Raw genomic sequence first — 19,692 nt, 5'->3', positions numbered from 1 at the left:
GACCACGATATTTTATAAAAGCAATAAAAGGGAAAAAACATCCAAGGGGGTGAATACTTATGGAAGGCACTGTATATTTTATATGTGTTGACTACTAATTTAACTGCATAGGCAAGAACAACAGCCACCTAAAAAAAGTCTCAGCCGCTTACTGAACAACAGTGATTTTGTGAAGAACAAAAATGTTTGTGCGGTTACTTTTCTGTAAGTGAAAGGCTGGTGTTGTCTGTCTAGTAAACACAAAGCTGCTTTAGGTAAGCTACGCTGAAACAATTCACAGTTCTGCACTGCAGGCATGAGATAACACAGCATGCAAGCCTCTCACAGAGACTTGCTGAATATGAACCTAATCATGTGGAATTCATGTTTGCATGGCTAACATACTTGGATTGTGAAATTTAGAAGGGGGTCCTTTATCTGAAGACCAAAGCAAATAAATGATACAGTTCTGGAAACACAAACTAGCCTTTTTTGGGTTCAAAAACATGCTGACGTGCATTTAGCCTCATTCTTTGCATTGTATTTAAAACAGGTTACAATTAAGTAAAAACAAAGTGAATGTACATGCAATTTGTAAACATGTCAAAATCTGAAATATTTGACAATATAAGCCATTGTGTCTTTGGATCTCTCTATCTCTATAAATGTATGTCTGTGTATGCTTGTTTGAGCTCACTCTTCTGTTTGTCAGCTTTCAATGTTTTTCATGTCTTAGTTTATTTAGGGAATATTGTTTCTGTTTTAGCATGCTGGAGTGGTCCTTAGGAAGCTGTTTAGTAGGATACAACTTCATATCAAGATCGAGATGATTGTTCATTTGAACTCCCGCTTGAGATAGAATTATCAGTGTGTAACTTAAGAGTGGTAGTAACAAAAAAAAGCAGTAAAACAACAATAGTGTTTAATTTTTAAGCAATGTCTAAAGCATGACTCACCTTACTAAATGGCCCATTTGGACATGTCTTAATGAAAACCTTCAGCATTAACTATAGAATCCCCATGATGATGACAAATTAGGGTGATACTAGGAAAAGGGCTCAGACATAAAACAATCCCAAAATCAGAACGGAAATGAATAATACACTAATTGCACTAAACTACTATCCTTCCATCAGCACTAAATACAATATTGGATGTAGAGACATATCTTGGCATTTCAATGATAGGTTATGGCTACACACAGTATGAATAGGATGATCATGTAATTTCACAGCATTCAGATTTTCATCAAGGCAGATATTCTTAGAAATCTGTCAGAAAAAAAGCTCAACACGCATCTCATCAAATGTGGGCATTTATGGTAGATATGAGATGTCCTGCTTGTCTATTAAACTTAATGGAAGTTAATAAATTATATGTATTTATAAACCTTTGTTCTTTTGACCTGGATTGTTTCAAGGTCAGCCAAAGAGATAACCTGCATTATGTGGGATACACAAGTGAGTGTAAAACACAAAAAGTGGATGGACCTCATGTAAGGAACTACGTGCATAGTGGATGTTATTTGGTGCACCCTTTTGGTAATGTCCTGTGTTAAAAAAAGTAGAGATATTACCTATGACACCCAGTAAATGGCCTGTGAGATGAAAAATGGCAAAGACGTTTCTCATGACAACTGAGAATAAGGGCATTGTGACCAGCTGACCCTGAGATGACCTTATCAGAACACTGAAAGCTGCTAGCTGATGGAAGAAGAGAGAGACAGATTTTTCCATTACTGTTTGTCACAATTCTCAACGTCACAAAAGTCTTCTCAAATAAGAGCATTTTGATGATTCCAAAGTACGCATTTTCTTTTTTTTTTTTTTTTTTTTTTTTTTACATAAAATAGTCTCAAATTATAGTTATTTGACCATACTGACTCATTACCAGCCTCTTTAGCTCTAACTTAAAACATCATCCAAAACATCAACACATCACTATCAAAACGCTGTACCTCATTGGCATTACATGGACAGAGCAACTCTGATTCTGATCAAATGACATTGCAGGCTTGTCGTTGCTATTGAACACCAGATGCCCAGGCCTGATACTATACCCTTTTTGTCTATCTCCAGGAGATTTGATAAGATCGAATAACATGCTTAATCTCATGCACTTTTGAATGACTTTGCACACAAACATGCTTAATCTCATTCACTTCAGAACGACTTTGCTCACAAGCACTTTCATTGCTTTTTCAAAATGTCGTGGTCTCATTTGTTCCATTAAGTGCAGCATTGTGGAAGATATCTCTTCAACAAATGTATTTCCTGCTATTCCTTACAACATGATTGACAATGCTGATTGGGCAAGACATTATTTTTAAATTCAGAATTGGGTGGCATAGTGTAAAGGCCTTAGAGAGTTAAGTATGTCCCTTGAGGAGATTAGTGTTATTGCTGATTGAAAGGAACATGCATTCTTTTGAAAACCTACAGCATTTGTTAAGACATCCCAGTGCAATCTGTCTGAAACTGATGTTTGCTAATATCCTTGATACAGAAGGCTCTCATGCTTAACATATGTGCGTACACACATGTTACACATATTTCAGTGCTACTATTTATATATAATGCAGATAATACTGCCACAGCATCAATCATTGTATGCAAATATTCCATTTTATTTGCTCTTTTGGTGCATCCAGTGATATGAACAGCTGGATCAGTGGGAGTCTAACAGCCCTGCGTGTTGCACCTTTCGTTTCACGCATGAGCTGGCAGACCAGAGGTGAGGTACACATATTCAAGAGACAGATTTCTGAATAACTGCATGCGTAATGAGCTTGATCCTGCTAAATCCATCATCTCCATCGTCCATGTACCCAGACTCTTTAATCTCTTTAACAACTGTGTTGGCTGTGAAGCACAATGTCAAGGAAAAGACTGGTCCTTCGTTTTTCAAGCCGTGTGTCACATACAAGGTTTTTTTTTCTCCATGGATAATCCAACTTGTAAGGTTTCTCTGACCAACTGAAGCAGCTCTGAAATTAAGTGCACGATTTATGTAAAGTATTTGCCTAATATACAGAAGGGCATTACTCATGGGTTTAGTAGAAATATGCAGAAAAAGTTGAACGCACTGTTTTACTATTGTCACACATATTTAGGCCCTACATAAAGTATATCAAGAGAGTACTGAAATAAGAAAATGTGGACATAGCTATATTCAGTCACAATGGCTTTAGATGCTAAATTGCGTTAGTTACTTCAAACATTACTTAAAAGAAACTCACTAACCATTTATCCTTAGCACACTCTGGGGTAGCTTTTAGTGGCAGCCTGTCTGTCACCCGCAGGCTTTAACAAACCTTGTTATTAAGGCTGGGATTCCTCCTTGTCCCAGATGTCATCTCTGGAATAACACTGAGAGGCCATTTATTCTCGTTAGCACATGACCCTTAGCCTTGATGAAATGAGAGCTTAAATTCCGTTTAGTTGGTCAGAATGATGAACTGATGTGGCCACTCTGAGGTTTGCTGCCAAAAAATCTTTCTTAACCTTCATGCATGGTAAGAGGATCAGCGCAAATCACAGGAGACCAAAATGAATACAACAGCGTGTTCAGAATTAACGTCCATTAAAGAATTGCAGGATATAGACTCTATGAAGTCCCTTTGAAGTCAAAGGCAGTTTTGTACAGAAAATGACACTGTCTCTGTGTTGAAATGGTCTTTGTTTTTCATGTTTTTTCAGATGGGAAACATTTTGAATATCAACATCACCCAGAGAGCATTACACGCAAACACAGACATAAATGTGTGAGAAGATTAAATATGAAAGCTCGAGTGAGCAAATGGAATGAAACCGCTAACAAGGTGAAATTACACTTGTTGTCGTCTTATGAACTTAATTAAGTATTTGGTGTTTTATCCCTTTCAAAAACCTCTGGTTCTTTTTTTTTGGATTATGACAAGGATGATTATGTAGCATGAAGAACTGAAGCAGATGCTCTATTACTGAAATGTCCATTGACAATTACTATCATTCTTCATAGCTCATTTCCCATAGAATGGAGAGAGAAATTGCACACAAGCTCCCCATTATTAATAGAGCCGCTTCATATGGAAATGAGATACTAATTTTACCAGACTGCACAATTTCTTCATCTGAAGATGGTTTAACAAGGTACGGTCTCGAATTAATCTTTATCTGGCTCACATCACTGTAGAACATGGTTTGGTGTGTATTTTCCTAAATAATAACTGATGTTGAAATGTGACCATGTGTGAAATTACTTTGAGTTTTGTCTGATATGATGCTCTCTCATGCTGCCGGAGCCAGTGGGACGCTTCTGTTTTTGACAGACAAGCCCTGGCTGGATCATTACCACAGAATGCTGCTCAGCCTGCATACAGTTTGTTTCCCTTTTCTAAGCAAACTGGAAAATTTGAACCCCATCCCCCCTCCTCACCCCCCCACAAGTAAATCCTTGGTTTGTCATTTGAAGCCTACTGTACATGTAAGATGTCTCCCTGGCTGTCAGAACAGAGGAGGCTGGGGGGTTGTGAGACGAGAGAGAGAGAGGGGAATAAAAGGCTCTAATTCAGAGCAGTGGCAGGTGTACATCTCATTCCTAACGCGGGGAGCTGCAGATAACATACCTTTCTTCTGGCCTGACTCACGCACCGGCTCACTGCTATGGTGCCTGCGACTTGACAAGCTCCTGTCGACTCCCTCTCTCTAATCTCACTTTATGACAGGTGGAGTGGAGAGGCACTGCTCTATTTGTGTTTGAATTTGTATTTTCACCCAGAGAGAAATTAATGGAAAATGATACGCTCAGAGCAGCAAACCCAACCAAACCTTGATCATTTGACACAAACAAGTTGCCTTGAAATAAAATTTGAATTTTAACATGAGATAAGGATATTAAAAATGTTGACCCCATAATTCTTGCACAGCTATTGTAGAATATTATGTTCCTATCCATTTCAAATGAGTATGGCTGTATCTGAGACTTTGAATTTGAATGGGTTAGGCTATATGTGGCGTTAATGCTCACAAAAGACCTCGTCTGCTGTAGAAAATTCCACCCCACATAGCTGTGCCCCTTCTCTCCTCAGCGTTATTGGATCGAGCCCATTGTATTTGCAGTGCTTAAGGAGCCCTGTGGACAGCGTGCCAGACAGGCTGCATTAATGTGAAAGTGGTCAGTGAGCGATTGCTGATCCCCGCGAGCGATAAAGAGTGGGACCCGTCTGCGGTGCTGAAAAACGAGGCAGGGAGAGCAATGCAGTAGACAGATCAGGAAGGTCAGAGCCTGCCGAGAGAGGTCAGATCGGCAGAGTCTGGTGCAGCCTCACCTTCACTTGTGTTTACCAACACTGCTAAGGGCACCAAGGGAGGAGGTCAGGGGTAGGAGGGTGCTAATGCTGTGGGGGCGCAACTCTCAAACAACATTTTCTTTTTTTGAAGCGAGGAAAGTGCCGAGGATTGGCTCAGGAAGAGACATAAGCCCGACAAAACCAAACCAAAACAGTACCAATCATTACAGGTTTTAGCCAACGGATAACAGACACGCAATCACAGTGATCGGGAGATATGCAAATGTCTTAATCCACAGGCCGTCTTGATTATCTCCTCGTTTGCACCGGCTACTGTATGGTCATTTTAAGGACACTCTTATCAGCTCCCCTTAGAGCATCTCTTCGTCAGAACTATTTGTCCCTACAAAGAATGTCCTGGGACTGGTTAGTGATGAACTGAGCAGGTGCTCACACCTTCACAGAAACAAAAAGTGACTCCCCTCTTGGACAATTCTGTTTGTTTATATTTTGCTGCACTTTCCAAAGGGCAGCTCCCATAAGTTGCTGTTGTGATGTTTGCGAATGCTATTGTAATAAGGTGAGGAAGGTGACGTGTTAAACATTTAAGTGGCAAATACATTTGAGGAAAAAAGGTTTGATTATCTGTAAAGCAGCATGCAAGTGTACACACGTTATAGATTGTAAAAAAAATCGTTTTCATATTTCAATGTCTCCCTGCATAACTATTGATAAACAACACATTTTCTCTTTATCCCGTTTATGGTCAGGTGCATGGCTGCCCTCCTCTAATTAAATGTGGGGTAATTTCATATTGATTAATGCAGATGTGTTCTTCTTGGCACTGGTATGCTACCTGGAGCCTATTTGGCGTAAATTACTGATGCCATTTCACTGCTCATAGCAGTCTTTTCCAATAAGGCAGTGGCTCATGTGTCGACTGGGGCCCCAAAACTACCTTCTGCCTGCAGGAACCAGTAAAGCTTTTAATTGCCTTCTGTGCAAATGGTCCTTTTGCACTTTATCAAGTGTCTGGGAACCTAGAGCTTGGACACGGCTGCTGCGTCGTGCTTCTGTGTGTATGTGTGTGTGTGTGTGTGTGTGTGTGTGTGTGTGTGTGTGTGTGTGTGTGTGTGTGTGTGTGTGTGTGTGTGTCTGTGTCTGTGTCTGTGTCTGTGCCTGTGCCTGTGCCTGTGCCTGTGCCTGTGCGTGTGCGTGTGCGTGTGCGTGTGCGTGTGCGTGTGCGTGTGCGTGTGCGTGTGCGTGTGCGTGTGCGTGTGTGTGTGTGTGTGTGTGTGTGTGCACATTGGGAGTGTGGTGGGCTTGGTAAGAGCTGCACAGTGATTTCGAGCTGCATGGCTAAAAGGAAGTCCGATTGGGAAACTTATCTTATCCCTATCATGCACCATGTAGGCTGCATTCACAACACCAGCCTGACACTGTTGCCCAGTTTTCAATATGCCATTCTAGATGCAGCACTGATATTAGTAATACTTCTAGGTCATTCAGTGTGGGTTATGCTATGCTCTGATAGTTCTATGATATAGAGATTTGGCAATTTATGATCAGCATTGATCTCGTAGCTATTTCAGAAATTGTGTAATGCTCAAACAAGCAGAAATAAACCCTAGCCCCTTTTTTTCTCTCTCTCTCTCTCTCTCGCTCTCTCTCTCCCCCTTTAACATTTACTACAGTCGCGTGGCTGATAACCCAGGGTACAGCGATAAACAATCAAACTGCAGCTTCAGTAGAAACGATTGGGCTCCGGATCCCAGCAGAGCATGGGAGCCATTATTAACACTGGCCCTGCCCTGACAATGCTATTTTCTGGAAGGTAATTGCAGATTCAGATCTCTGAGAGAGCCTGACTGGGAGTAAATGCCACCTCTTTAATTATTGTCTCCTCTATGTCTCCTCTGTTGAGCCACAGAGATGTCTATCGGTCCATGGGATCCCAGCAAAATGACTCTAATGGGAAATGACCAGTGTCTGGGAAGCTGGCACAGATTAGAAGCGACAATTCTAATTGATGGCAGCAGAATTCCCTGGATAGATGACTGGGAAAAGTCACTTTGGCACTCGTTGTAATTGGCCTGATTTGTGCCTGAAGAAGGATTTAAGGATTACTATATGATCTCTAATGTGTTTGTTAGCTTCAGTCAGCTTCAGTCAGTCCCTTTAAAAATAAAACAAATGTGTGGCTGATTACAATGTATTGCTCCTTAAAGAATGTGATGATAGTGGCCCTATACAGTGAATGTTGCCTGAATAAGGTTGAACTGACTACAGACTCTTAATGTCTGCAGTCTGCACTGTCTCTTGACACTTTATTTTAATGTGGAGGGCTGAATCTAATTCCAGTATTAATGCTCTAGTCCTAGGACAACATCTACATTCTGAAGTGCTTGGTATGCATCACTTCCAAGGGCCCATTGTCTCACTGTGTATCAATAGGCAGGTAAAAACTGATGAACCATTTCAGCGTTCACTGACACAAAAATGATTTATTTCCTGTCCAAATGGGCTGGGTAATGACGCAATCGTATACCTAATTACTCAGCAAGCTGCTTAATACATTGTTCTTCCAAACAGTGAGTACGGCATTCAATACCAGTTAATGATTTCTTTGACTGCACGTTGGTGCATGTAGTTTGTCTATCACTGAGTGGATCTGTCTGCAGACCATGAAGAAGAATCCAGTAACGAAAGACCAAAATCCATCCTTGGTCTGTCACTGGAAACACATTTGATGCTCTCTTCCTACTATTTTTTGACATTTTCTAGGAGTAGAAATATTTACTTTGGACTTTCATCTCCTACCACTCCTTTACCACCTCCACCACCAACCCCTTTCCTAGAAAACAGCTTTTGCTAATGTTGAAATGACAGCAATAACAACATTCGTCTTCTGTCAGCTGATATTGACATAGCATTACAGGTACAAAATTGTTTTGTGTTGTGGAGTGTGTCTTGAAGACGTCTCCAGCTTATGAGACTTCAGGCTCCTGTGACTGAAGTGTTTACCTCAGAGACACCTGATTCAGAGCACCGACTGCAGCGAAAGAGGTGCCATGAAACATTGATGGAGAGGTTTGTCTTATCTTTTTAAAAAGCTACCTTTGTAACTCATGGGGAAGTTATTTCTTTCTAAATACAGGCAAGGTGGGATACCTGAATCCAATGACAAAAAAAAAAAACATCTAAAAATTAACTGAATACAGATCATGTTTTAAACTACAAAAAAAGAAAAACAATGTGGTACCTCTTTCTCGACCTAAGAAGCTAATAATTCCCTTTTTTCCGATAATGCCTCTTGGTAAAAGTCAATAAGGCATAAAGAAAAACAATCTGGATAAATCGTCTTTTCATGCACATCTGGAGTTAATCTGTGTGCAGCGATACAGCACATACATACCTCTACAGTGTACAGTATGGATTTACTGCCCTCCATTTTCAAAAAACGCCATTGAAAGGTCAACACTCACCTCCCATTCAATAAAAATTTACTGACCTTGTCACCCAGTTTGTATAGTTTGTGGAAGAACGAATTAAGATTCAAGGCCCCAGTAATGGGAAAGTGTTTTAATTTCACTCTGACATTCAGATGTTTGTGCCTCTTAGGCATGTGCTGACGCGTGGAGCGGCGCCTCCTCCCCTGCTCTCGCAGTGCCCCCCGTGTTTCACTGAAACACTTCAATCACCACAAAAGATCAAAGGAGCTGTTAAAACTAATCAAGTGGAGACACCAGAGATGGAACTCCCCGTGTTTAGTGCTTTTTACTTCTTATATTATCGCCCCTTCTCTCCCATTGCCCTATTAGTGCTCTGTAAAGCTTTACACAGGAGCTCTAAAAACTATTGCCTGCAACATTTTGAAGCCAGCAGTATCTGGTGGATTGTGACACATGGAATGCCATACTATTCTTGGGGCTAATTTCTGTGCTTGAGGTTTTTTGGACTATAGCTTAACACACTACTAAAAACAAACTGCTATGATAATCACTGCAATGGCAACAACTAGCGAAACTGCAGATATAATTGCACTGCTAGCTTGCCTGTGTGATATGCCTGATATAGAGTGCTATATTGCACACAAAGGCTCTATATGAGTTGGATATACCATAAAGGGTTTCTTTCAGATGTCAACAGTAATATATTGTAAAACAAATAAATGAACAAACAAACCTCCAAACCCTGGTGTAGATTTAGGACTTGTGATGATATAATCATTGCTAGCTCAGTGTTATGTTGAAAAAAATGTCCAGCCCATGATCGTAACCTTTCAGCAGATATCCAGGGGTTTAGGGCTTGTTTCACAACAATGGAAGCTTAGCCCCTTAGAGAAGAAAGAGCAGCTACTTCATTGTTCTACATACAATGAGGTGGAGGGAAACTGGTCATCTTAGCAGTAAAAACCTTTCTGATTCTGATTCTGATTCTGATACATTTTAATGTCTAGCCTTTTCTTTAATAATTTCTCATATATGGGACATTTTTTTCCCTTTACAGTCTGAAAGTGCTACAACCGTGTAATAACTTGTTACCAAGCAACAACAATAGAAGTCTGTAATAGTACAAAGGTCATGGGGTGACGCACCTTTCATTTTCTTTCAGAAATCGATCTCAGGGTTTTATCAAAGGCAACGTGAGAATGAAAAGTTTTACAGGATGACTGGTTGAAACTGCTCTCTAAATCATCAAGTTAACATCCATAATTAAGTCCAAGGAAATATAACATTTTCACATCGTGTTGGCATGCATGGGCGGAGAACTTTATGTCTGACATTCTATTAACTCTCATATAAAAATGTAATGTACTGGAAAGAGGTTAATTTGATTGGTCTTTTCGTTTCTATTACCAATTAATTGAAGGCTTTGATGAGCACCTGATGGCCTAAATGAATATGAGTTGAATAAATGAACAACTTGTATAGCAGCAAACATATGTTGGAGCAGAAATAAACATTACTCAAATGAAGCAATTAATAGCCAAAGAGAGAACCTCTCATTACTTTAATGGGACAATTAGTATACTAATGGATGTCAGTGTGTGTGGCTGTGTGTGTGAACAAAATAAATGAAAATATCATTCCATCAATCACATATCACTATGGTGTCACAGAACCCACTGTACATAAACAGGTCAGGTGGAGCTCCTTTCTTGAAACTGAAAGCCAGCCATAACATAAAACAAGTATGAAGAGCTGTTATCGATTTACCTCGAACTTAAAACGACATTGGCACAAAAGTTTTCATACTTTTTAATGCACTGTATTACGTGTGTTGTATCTTTTAGTTTTTCTCTATTTTTTATATTTGTGTGTCTGTTATTTTATATGGAACTTGGCGTCTGGAATAAAAATAAAGATTTATATATGACTCAAAGTCAACATCTGTGCAAACCATGAACTCACATGCAGGGTTTTTACCCGGACACAATAAAATAATCTCTCTGGAAGAGAAAACAAAGGACAACATTTTCCAATTAGTATGGAGGCACTGACGGCACATAAACTTTTTTTTTCCAGAGTGCGCTTTGACTTTCTCTCTGTCAGCCCCTCCAACAGGAAGTTAATGATCCTGGCAACAAGATGAATCACTCCAGACATCGCACAGAGCAGCCCTGACAGGCAAGCACGATTGTTCCTGACACCTGCTACTGCCAAAGGAAAGAGTAATACTCACGGCGCAGGCTACCTGTAGGAGCTGAGCTATGTCTGTTCTAAGAGGAACTATCATTTCAATTTGGCTGAAAAGGGAAAAACATTACTGGAAAGGAATTGGACTCTCCTGGAATCTCAGAGTTGATTTAATACTGATGAAACTTATATCTTGGAGACAAGGAGCCAACCAAAAACTGAGACTTCATCAAAGGAGGCAAGATGTGTTAGCAAACTGTGAGGATCGAGATACAGACATACTACATGATATACTCAAGCATTTAGAAAGAGTAGATATCGTAACTCATTAGAAATAGAAAAAATAGATCTTGCAACTAAACTCATGTTTTCATTTATGTTTCTGCCATCTTTGTCTGCATTACCCTACACTTTCATGTTCAAATCTCAGCACAGGTAAACATGCAACATGGCTGAAAACAGGGGGTACCACATTTTATCATCGGATGGCCCATTACATATTCTGACCGATTGAGCTCCAAACCTCTATCTCTTTTGTATGTCTGAAATATACATCAGCGGATCAATAGTAATACACGAATGCAAGGTGTGTTACCAACCGTGAGGATGAGGCACATGTGATATATCGAGATACAGGCATACATGATAAACTCAAGCATTTAGGAAGAGTAGATATCGTCATAGATGTGAGCGTGCCCATAATTTAATAAGGACCCTAACAACAGCTAATGATGGGAGCCATGTTTTGAAGGCATGGGTCTAAGGTGGGCCGATCATTACTGCTGAAATACTGCTGAAAGGAACCCTTCAAGCCCCCGTGCCTGGGCCACGCTGATATACGAGCCAAGGCCAACAGGAGCCCAGCGATGCTCCAGTGAACCATACTCTGATCCATCATCTGGCCTTCCCTTATTAATGATGGGGTCGTGATTTTGAGGGTCACGGCATAACTAATAAAAGGGTGATGTCTGGTATTTATTTCTGTCTCAGAGGAGAGATGCCATAAGTCTTTCTAATAGGGGACATCATTTATTTTTTTGACGCCCCCACTCTGTGTTTTACGCTTACAAGACATGCGACACACAAGAACACACGTGTGCACGTTCTGCATTGGAGCTGTTTGCCACAAATACAGTAAAAAACACGTTCACCTTTCACCACCTAAAGGATGAGGGGGGGAGGGGGGGACTGGGTCAGTAGTCTCTCAAACTGATGAAACTGAATGAATGGGATGTTCTGAGGGTGGGAGTCAAGGGAGGGCACTTTTAATAGTGCCACCGAGAGGTTCTAAGTATCAGAATGGTTTCAGGAGTTCCTGTGAGAGAAATGGGTTCAAATACAACTGGGACTGTGTGTGTTTGTATTATCAGTCTCTCCTGCACTCCACTTATATACTCTCAACACATCTGAAACAAACACAACTAGCATATAACTGTCACCCGGAAAAAAACAACAACCTCTTCATTCAGAACAATATAATCGTTTTCACTGGCAATTACCGAGCGGCAGATCCACCCTCCACCCCCCCACCCCTACCCAAAGCCTGTTAACCCTATGCATCACGCCCACTTTAAAGTAACAAATGAAAGGCAGTTATCTATGGACACACTTTCAATCATTTAAATTGCCTTATTTCCATAGAGATGACTGCCGTTTCCTTTGCCACTGTCATCAATAATGCGCTCGGTGGCAGGAAGCTGTGAGAAGGTGGGGTGCTGCAGCACTGGGGTACCTGTAGAGTGGGCAGAAAGAGGGGGCCCCTCTCCTACTCGCCTCACTCCAGGGTCACCACTTGTCACTTGCCAGCAGGCAGTGGAACATATGGCTTCCTCTCTTATGAAAATGAGGCTGCCTCTGACAGTTTTGCGGTGTTGTCGAGAAGTATAGCATAAAAAAAACAACGTTTGGCCGCAGTGTGAGGGAGCCTGTAAAGGGTTAGGAACGGAATGGAGTTTTAATAGCTGTGTGTTTCCTGTTTGCCAGTACTCAGTGCCACGACGAGGTGCTGTTCTCTGAGGCGTAAAGGCATGAAGTAACAATGCATAAAGTTAACACTTCAGGGTCTGATAGCTACTTTTTTGGGAGATTTTCATTTTACCTCTGCCCAACTACATTTGTGGTATTGCAGTCATTGCCATTGATGTATTATGTTGTACTTATTGCGTAATAGATCACATTTTGATCACTCCACAGGGGAACAGTTCACTTTAGGTTGGTACATTTCATTATTTCATTTAATCATTATCATTAGGAAAACAAAGGCTTCAGTAATTTCCCTCATCATAAAAATGTGTTGGTGTGTGCATGTTGGTGCGTGGGTTGGTGTGTGTTTGTATTTGTTGGACAAAGAACATTCATTGAGTTATAAGCCTTGACACATCTGACCTTACCTCTTGCTTAACCTCTTCGGATGGGATGAAACCACTTAAGTAGCATGGCCGGTAATTGAATAACGAGGGAGGCTGTAAGACAAGCACATTTGCTAATCTTGTCCTGTGAATGTCAGTGTAGATAACAAATTAAGCTGTAATCCATCCACCTCTGATATGACAGGGTTCTCAGAAAAGAAAGTCTGACCTTATATATTAAGGTATCCTGTAATATTGGCTGCCTGCTTAATCCTGGTTCAGGGATTTGACAAGGACTCAATGGAAGGATGAAAGATCAGAGAACACAGAGAGCATTAGTATGAGGGTAGTGAGTGTATGTTGTGTGTTGTTACATTAGATATATTGTGAATTTGATGCAATAATCACATTTTTATTTGAATAAATTTGCTTTAATTCTACATATAATTTATCACCCACTGGTAAAGACACGTGTTGGCCTAGCACACCATTTTATGAAATTTGTTCAACAGAGAGAAAAAAAAACAGTCCGAAACAAAGACACAAAAAAAGAAAAGAGAAAGAGAGTGTGAGAGAAAGACAGAGAGGACAATGGAGAGATAAAGAAATGAAAGAGAGTGGTGTTAGGGTTCATTTACGCCAGCATCCTGGGCGTTTCTTTCTTGCGCTCAGAGATTTGCTGGGGCTGGTCTGCAGGACTGGACTGGCCGGGTCTCCTCTGTTTTCATTAGCAGCCCAGTCACAGCGGCGCGCTGGAGTGGAACCTTCCCGGCGGCCCGTGGGGACTGTCAGCCCAGTGACGGAGACGGATCACAGGTGTACCCGGAGCGGACCTGCCAGAGATTAGCATGGCTGCCAGCAGGGGGACTCCACTGCTCCATTTGTTCTCGGCTGATGAGATAATTTTTCTAATTAACCTTAAGAGCAGTGTGGTTACAGCCTGCACTTGAGTTCGAAGGCTGGGGAAAAACTTCAACCATCTAAACACAGACATTTTTCAGACAAAAACACAAAAGCATACACAAGCACAAAACATTAACAATGAAAATTATAAAATGTACATACTTTAGACAATTCAAGAGACACCCCCAAACGGTCAATATTTCAGTATCTGAGTTCTCCACATAATACTGCGTGTTTCTGCTGGGATAGCAGCATACTCTTGCCAGACCTAGCAGTGGATCTATCCAGAAGTTCATCTTGTGGGTCTGACATCATCTGCTAGGTCTAAGTCTATGGAATACTAAAGGCAGAAAGGGTACTATGTAATAATAATATGGTTTGAAAATCTCAAGTTGTCACTTTAAGTGAATATTTTACTATCAAATGTTTTATATTGAAGTAGGTGGGGTATTTTTATTGGGAACTCTTGTCAGTCACCCACTTGTCAAACATGGATTTGACAGTTGCAGAATCACAAGAGATATTTGTGTGAGAGAGTCGCAGTTAAATCAAGATGCTCAGGTGTTCACTGCTGGCTTTTTTTTCTGTGCGAGGTTGACTCCAACGTGAGTGTGAGATGCCATCCGCTGAGTTTGCATAACTCAATCTTCACACAAAGTAAATAGTTAAGCATAGAAAATATCATCCACATAGCCACAGGAGGCTGTTGCCACCTCTGCTTGATAGTTCTCATCCTCCATATTCATTAGTGACAGCAGAATTCATTTCCTCAGCAGCGCCGCGTTGAGAACCCACCTAGGCTTGCCAGACCCTGGCAGTAAGAGGTAGATGGACGACAGCAACTCTGCCTCACATCTTCAGGGTACATTTCTCAGTGTCCTTCCAAGAAGAGGGTCGGGGCTGATGACAAGGACATTGCTCAGCTGCGAACTAGCCCTGGTATTTTTCTTTTTTTGAGTGTCTGCCTTCAAACGGCGCGTGTTTACCATTACGTTTGACCCTCAGGGTAACAGTATGTGTTCCCTTGCAAATAAATCCAAAATGGGTATTCCAAGAAGATTTCCCCAAGCCTAGAGAGGTTCATGGTTTAGATTAAAAATGTGTAATTCTGCAGCCATCTGGCTGGGGAGAAGGAATTTGAAAGCTGTGCGGATGCCAGCTCGATGCCACATCTTGGAATGGGCTATTGCTTCCTAAATGGCTTTGGGCTGTGTGTCTGCCATGTATTTGGGGAAATAGCATTAGCTTGTTTTCTATCCCCCTTCTCCCGAAGTTTAAAAAGTAATCTTGACTCAATGTGATAAGGAATCTCAACTGGGTCAAGGACTCTGCGCAAAGTCATTCAGCTGTAATTAAACACTCCGCGATGCCACAATTTGTGCTGCGCAGGAGTCGGACAAGGGGATGGCGCGATAGAAATCCTTTCTCAGGATTTGGGAATCCATTGTCTCCACTTTCCTCCTGAGTGAAACCATTTTCTCTCCATTCCACAGACACTTTGAGACACTGAGCCTGTAATTAGGCCGGCTGCCTTATCAAGCAGTCAACTGAGAGAGAGAGAGAGAGACACACATAGTCCTTGTGCCTACAGTGTAAAGAATCCATTTAAAATTAAAAGCAAACATTACATAAAAGGGGGTCCCAATGTTGTTCATACTGTATACTATTAGGGCATGAATAGGAAGCACAATGTGCTACAAATTCAACAGGAAATGGAAAGGACAGGTATTGCAGTGCTGATATACAAAGCAGGCTGTTTATCAGATGAACACAAATTGCCACTAAGAACTAGAGATGACCAGGGCAAGATACTGAAATTATGGAGGTAATATTTACACTACCATCTCTTTCAACAAAAAGCAGCCCTTGGTTCTCTTGTGCCTACACCATTCCTGAATTAGTCATTTGTAAAACACTTCCATCAGCTACTGGAAATGATAATGTATAAGCTCAATGTTGCAGACATTTTCGATTACAGTTGATGGACTTGGACCATTGAGGTTGTACCCTGATCCCTTTTTTACAGCCACCCAAACCCCCATCGGCTATCTGTGGCAGGGCTTTTAATCCTATGCACTCACTGACGACTGAGGTCACCTTTCTGTCTCATAATTTTATTTTATTTTACTCCTCCCCTCTTTTTTGCTTAGTTACGGCAATCCCTCCTATTTCACACACTATTAGAGGAGATCGCCTAACGCGGTGAAGATGCTCCCTGGTTTCAGGGATGGAAAAAAATGATGGCATTTTTGAATCCTGTCTCTCAGAAAAACACCCCGGGCACTTCACCCAGCTTTATGACCCTCAGATTAGTCACTTTTCTGGAGCTGGATGTACTGCCCGGGGCTGTTTGAAGGGGGGGAAAACTGATTTTCATATTGATGTGTGATGTTGAGGCCTCTCCAGTGCACATATTGGCTAATGCATCACCTGAACTCTGTGGCTGTCAAGTCTCACTGATAGCAAGTGAGGTGGACAATCCCTCCTTTAATAAATAAACAAGTTGGCCGCTGCTGATATTACATTCCCGGCTCCAGGCGTACGAGTGCGTTGCACACATTTCATTACCATTAAGATTGCATGGGGTTCAATCACGTTCATTGTTACTCTCCTTTGATTGCCTCCGCGGCATGACTGTGGCTCCTAACAGTACCACATTCCATCGAATCCAGATTGATGCTTGGTTTTAACACATGTAATGCGGCTGCTGCTGTGACTTAATATTCACCTTACCGGAGACTGAGAACCCTGCATCAATATTTCAGTACACATGTTTACGCTTCATGGCAATAAACATATTTGGTATGTGTCATGCACACATTTACAATTCCGTTCCTATTAAGGAGGTGTACAGAGAATAGGTTTACATTTGTGGAGCCTTGCATTTATAAAGAAGTAATTTGCCTTTGTGTAATGAGCGACAGTTCTTCACCATCTCACACAATAGCAGCATGAGATGTCAGCAGGAGAGATGTGGTTGCCAAGGATTTGATTTGGTTTCAAACAGATTGAGCTAACTAACCACGCACTAGCCACTTATGTGCAACGTGTAATCATCCTTGTACTGGGGATTCTGGTCATATTAAGCACTCCAGTGTTAGTTTCCTCACTCAGATTTCTTTGAAATGTGATGATGGCTTACACAAAGACCACGACTGTCTAGGCTCACATAATGTGGTAAGTTTGTGTGATGAAGCGTGGGTGAATTGAAAGTGGTACAGTTCAATGTTTGTGTATCTGATATGTGTTCTTTCTCTCAACAAAACAAGATGAACAAGACAGATGATACACAGCTAATAGTCACTCTCCACCCCGGTCGGAGCGCTCGGATAAAACACGGAAATGTTCCTTGAGCCGGAGTGCGGCTGTAATCCGCGACGGAGAATGAGACTGAATTACACGAAGCCGGGGCGTGTGTGCGTGTGACGCCGTGTCAAACTCGGAGAGGAGAGATTATCTGAGGCCAGATGTGTGTTTCTGCAAGGAAGATAGGAAGAAAAAATGAGAAAGAGAGCATGAGAGGGAAAGAGGGAGGGAAAAGGAGGGAGATAAATGGGGACTGGGGAGCTGGAAGGGGCAGGAGGTGGGTGAAGCAGATGGCAATGACTGCCCAACACCGTGGCCATCAAAAGCCCACATTTATTGTTCCTCAATATTAAGCATTTCAGCTTAATGGGAACCACACTCCTGTGAACCAGCATTCTCAGTATTTTTTATATGAGGGTAGAAAACCCATATAAGCTCTCAGTAGCTTCACACTGTTTTGTGGGAAAGGCTGCAGGAGACATCTCTCATATTTAACCACCAGGTTCAATACAGTGGTGCAGGCGTCCAGTTCATGAGCTATGACTTCTTGGGAGCAAAAAGAAAAAAGAAAAAGGAAAAAAAAGAAAAAAAAAGCCAGGCCGCCTCAGTCTGTACAGATTGTGCTTTATTGAACCAGAGCTTGTCAGCGTTTTTGGAAAGCTGGTAAAATATAATTGTGTCATCCTTTATAAGGCAGCGTTGGGGTGACAGCGCCCAGCGAAGCTTCATTACTCTGCTTTTTATTGGGGTGTGAAGATGGGGGCTCCCTCTCCATGATGAACAACGTCTCTCTCACTGGGTGCAGAGGCTAAAACACACAATGGCAACACACCTCTGTCGATGTGCATGGATCATTTCAAATGAAATCAATCCAGCCAAAGAGGCTGGCCTGTAGATACTCTAATGGTGTTTTATCAGAATGCTCATCAATACGCTCATTGATCAGGGCGATGTAAATTGACTTTGGTGAGAAGCGAAATGATTACAGGCAGTCTGATGAGGCAGAGGGCAGAAAAAGCACTTTTGATTTATGAATTACTGAAGGAATGCAAAGCAAAAAAAAAGAAAAACTGTACACTATCCGACGGCATAGGTTACACACACAAGCATGTTCACTGACACACACACACACACACACACACACACACACACACACACACACACACACACACACACACACACACACACACACCCACACACACACACCCCCCCCCCCCACACACACTCATACACACACACAAACCCACACACACACACACACACACACACGCACACACACACACACACACACACACACACACACACACACACACACACAAGGCCATCCTCAACCAAACAATGACTACTTTTGCATGCAGTGAATGAATGAGACAAGAAAATTCAGCCTGCACTTGTAAAAAATAAACATGTGAAGCCTGGTGACGGTGTTTGGAAACATACTCTCAAGACAACTGTAAACAAGCTTTAAACCTTAAAAAACAAACGTCATTTGACAACTTAATGGAGGGCTTCACTAATCTGCCCAGGACTTTTCCTTCCTTAGGCAGAGCCACAGAAACTGAAGGCAGAAGTAACCGGGGGAACTTTATTAGACGTTATTAAGGCACAGTGTCACTCCAGAGACTCCGGCTTTTAAATAGTGCATTAAATTGGAAACTTCATTTTGCATGCACAATTGAACACTCTCCCGTGAGAGAGAAAAAGATTTTACATCCAGCTGAATGGATCAGGCGCCAGGAATAGATTTTTTAATAATACCAAAGTTAAAACACAACTTCTTTAATAAAATAGAACCAATCCTTCTATCCACTGCAGGGGAGCAGAGTCCAGGCTTCACACGCCGTTCTCTTTGGACGGATATTCCCCCAGTTTAATTAGCATTTAAATGCCATCTGCCCCCTCTTTGAATCCTACCTATTAAACAAATGAAAAGCCGGCAAAAATATCGGCAGTTAAAAATTAAATGACAACAGCGCAGACACTTCAGGCCCCACTTCAGTTGCAAGGAAACTATTGGATGATTGATACCTGTACAGTTTATCAATAAATGATTGGAATCACTCAAGCATATTCTGGGTCATGACTCATAGAGCGTGATTAAAAAACCTTCCAGCCCTCAGTATTGACACAGTGAACATCTGACTATCACTCTTAATTAACGGAAACACAGACACAGGCTTGCCTGGAGAGTTTGGCTTGTGGTCTTCTCTAATTAACGTCACTGTAATTCATCACTCTTACCTTTCAT

This window comes from Sprattus sprattus (genome assembly GCF_963457725.1).
Source record: "Sprattus sprattus genome assembly, chromosome: 5".
NCBI classification, from domain to species: domain Eukaryota; kingdom Metazoa; phylum Chordata; class Actinopteri; order Clupeiformes; family Clupeidae; genus Sprattus; species Sprattus sprattus.
The sequence above is the reverse complement of the archived record's forward strand: the minus strand, read 5'-3'. Positions refer to the sequence as shown.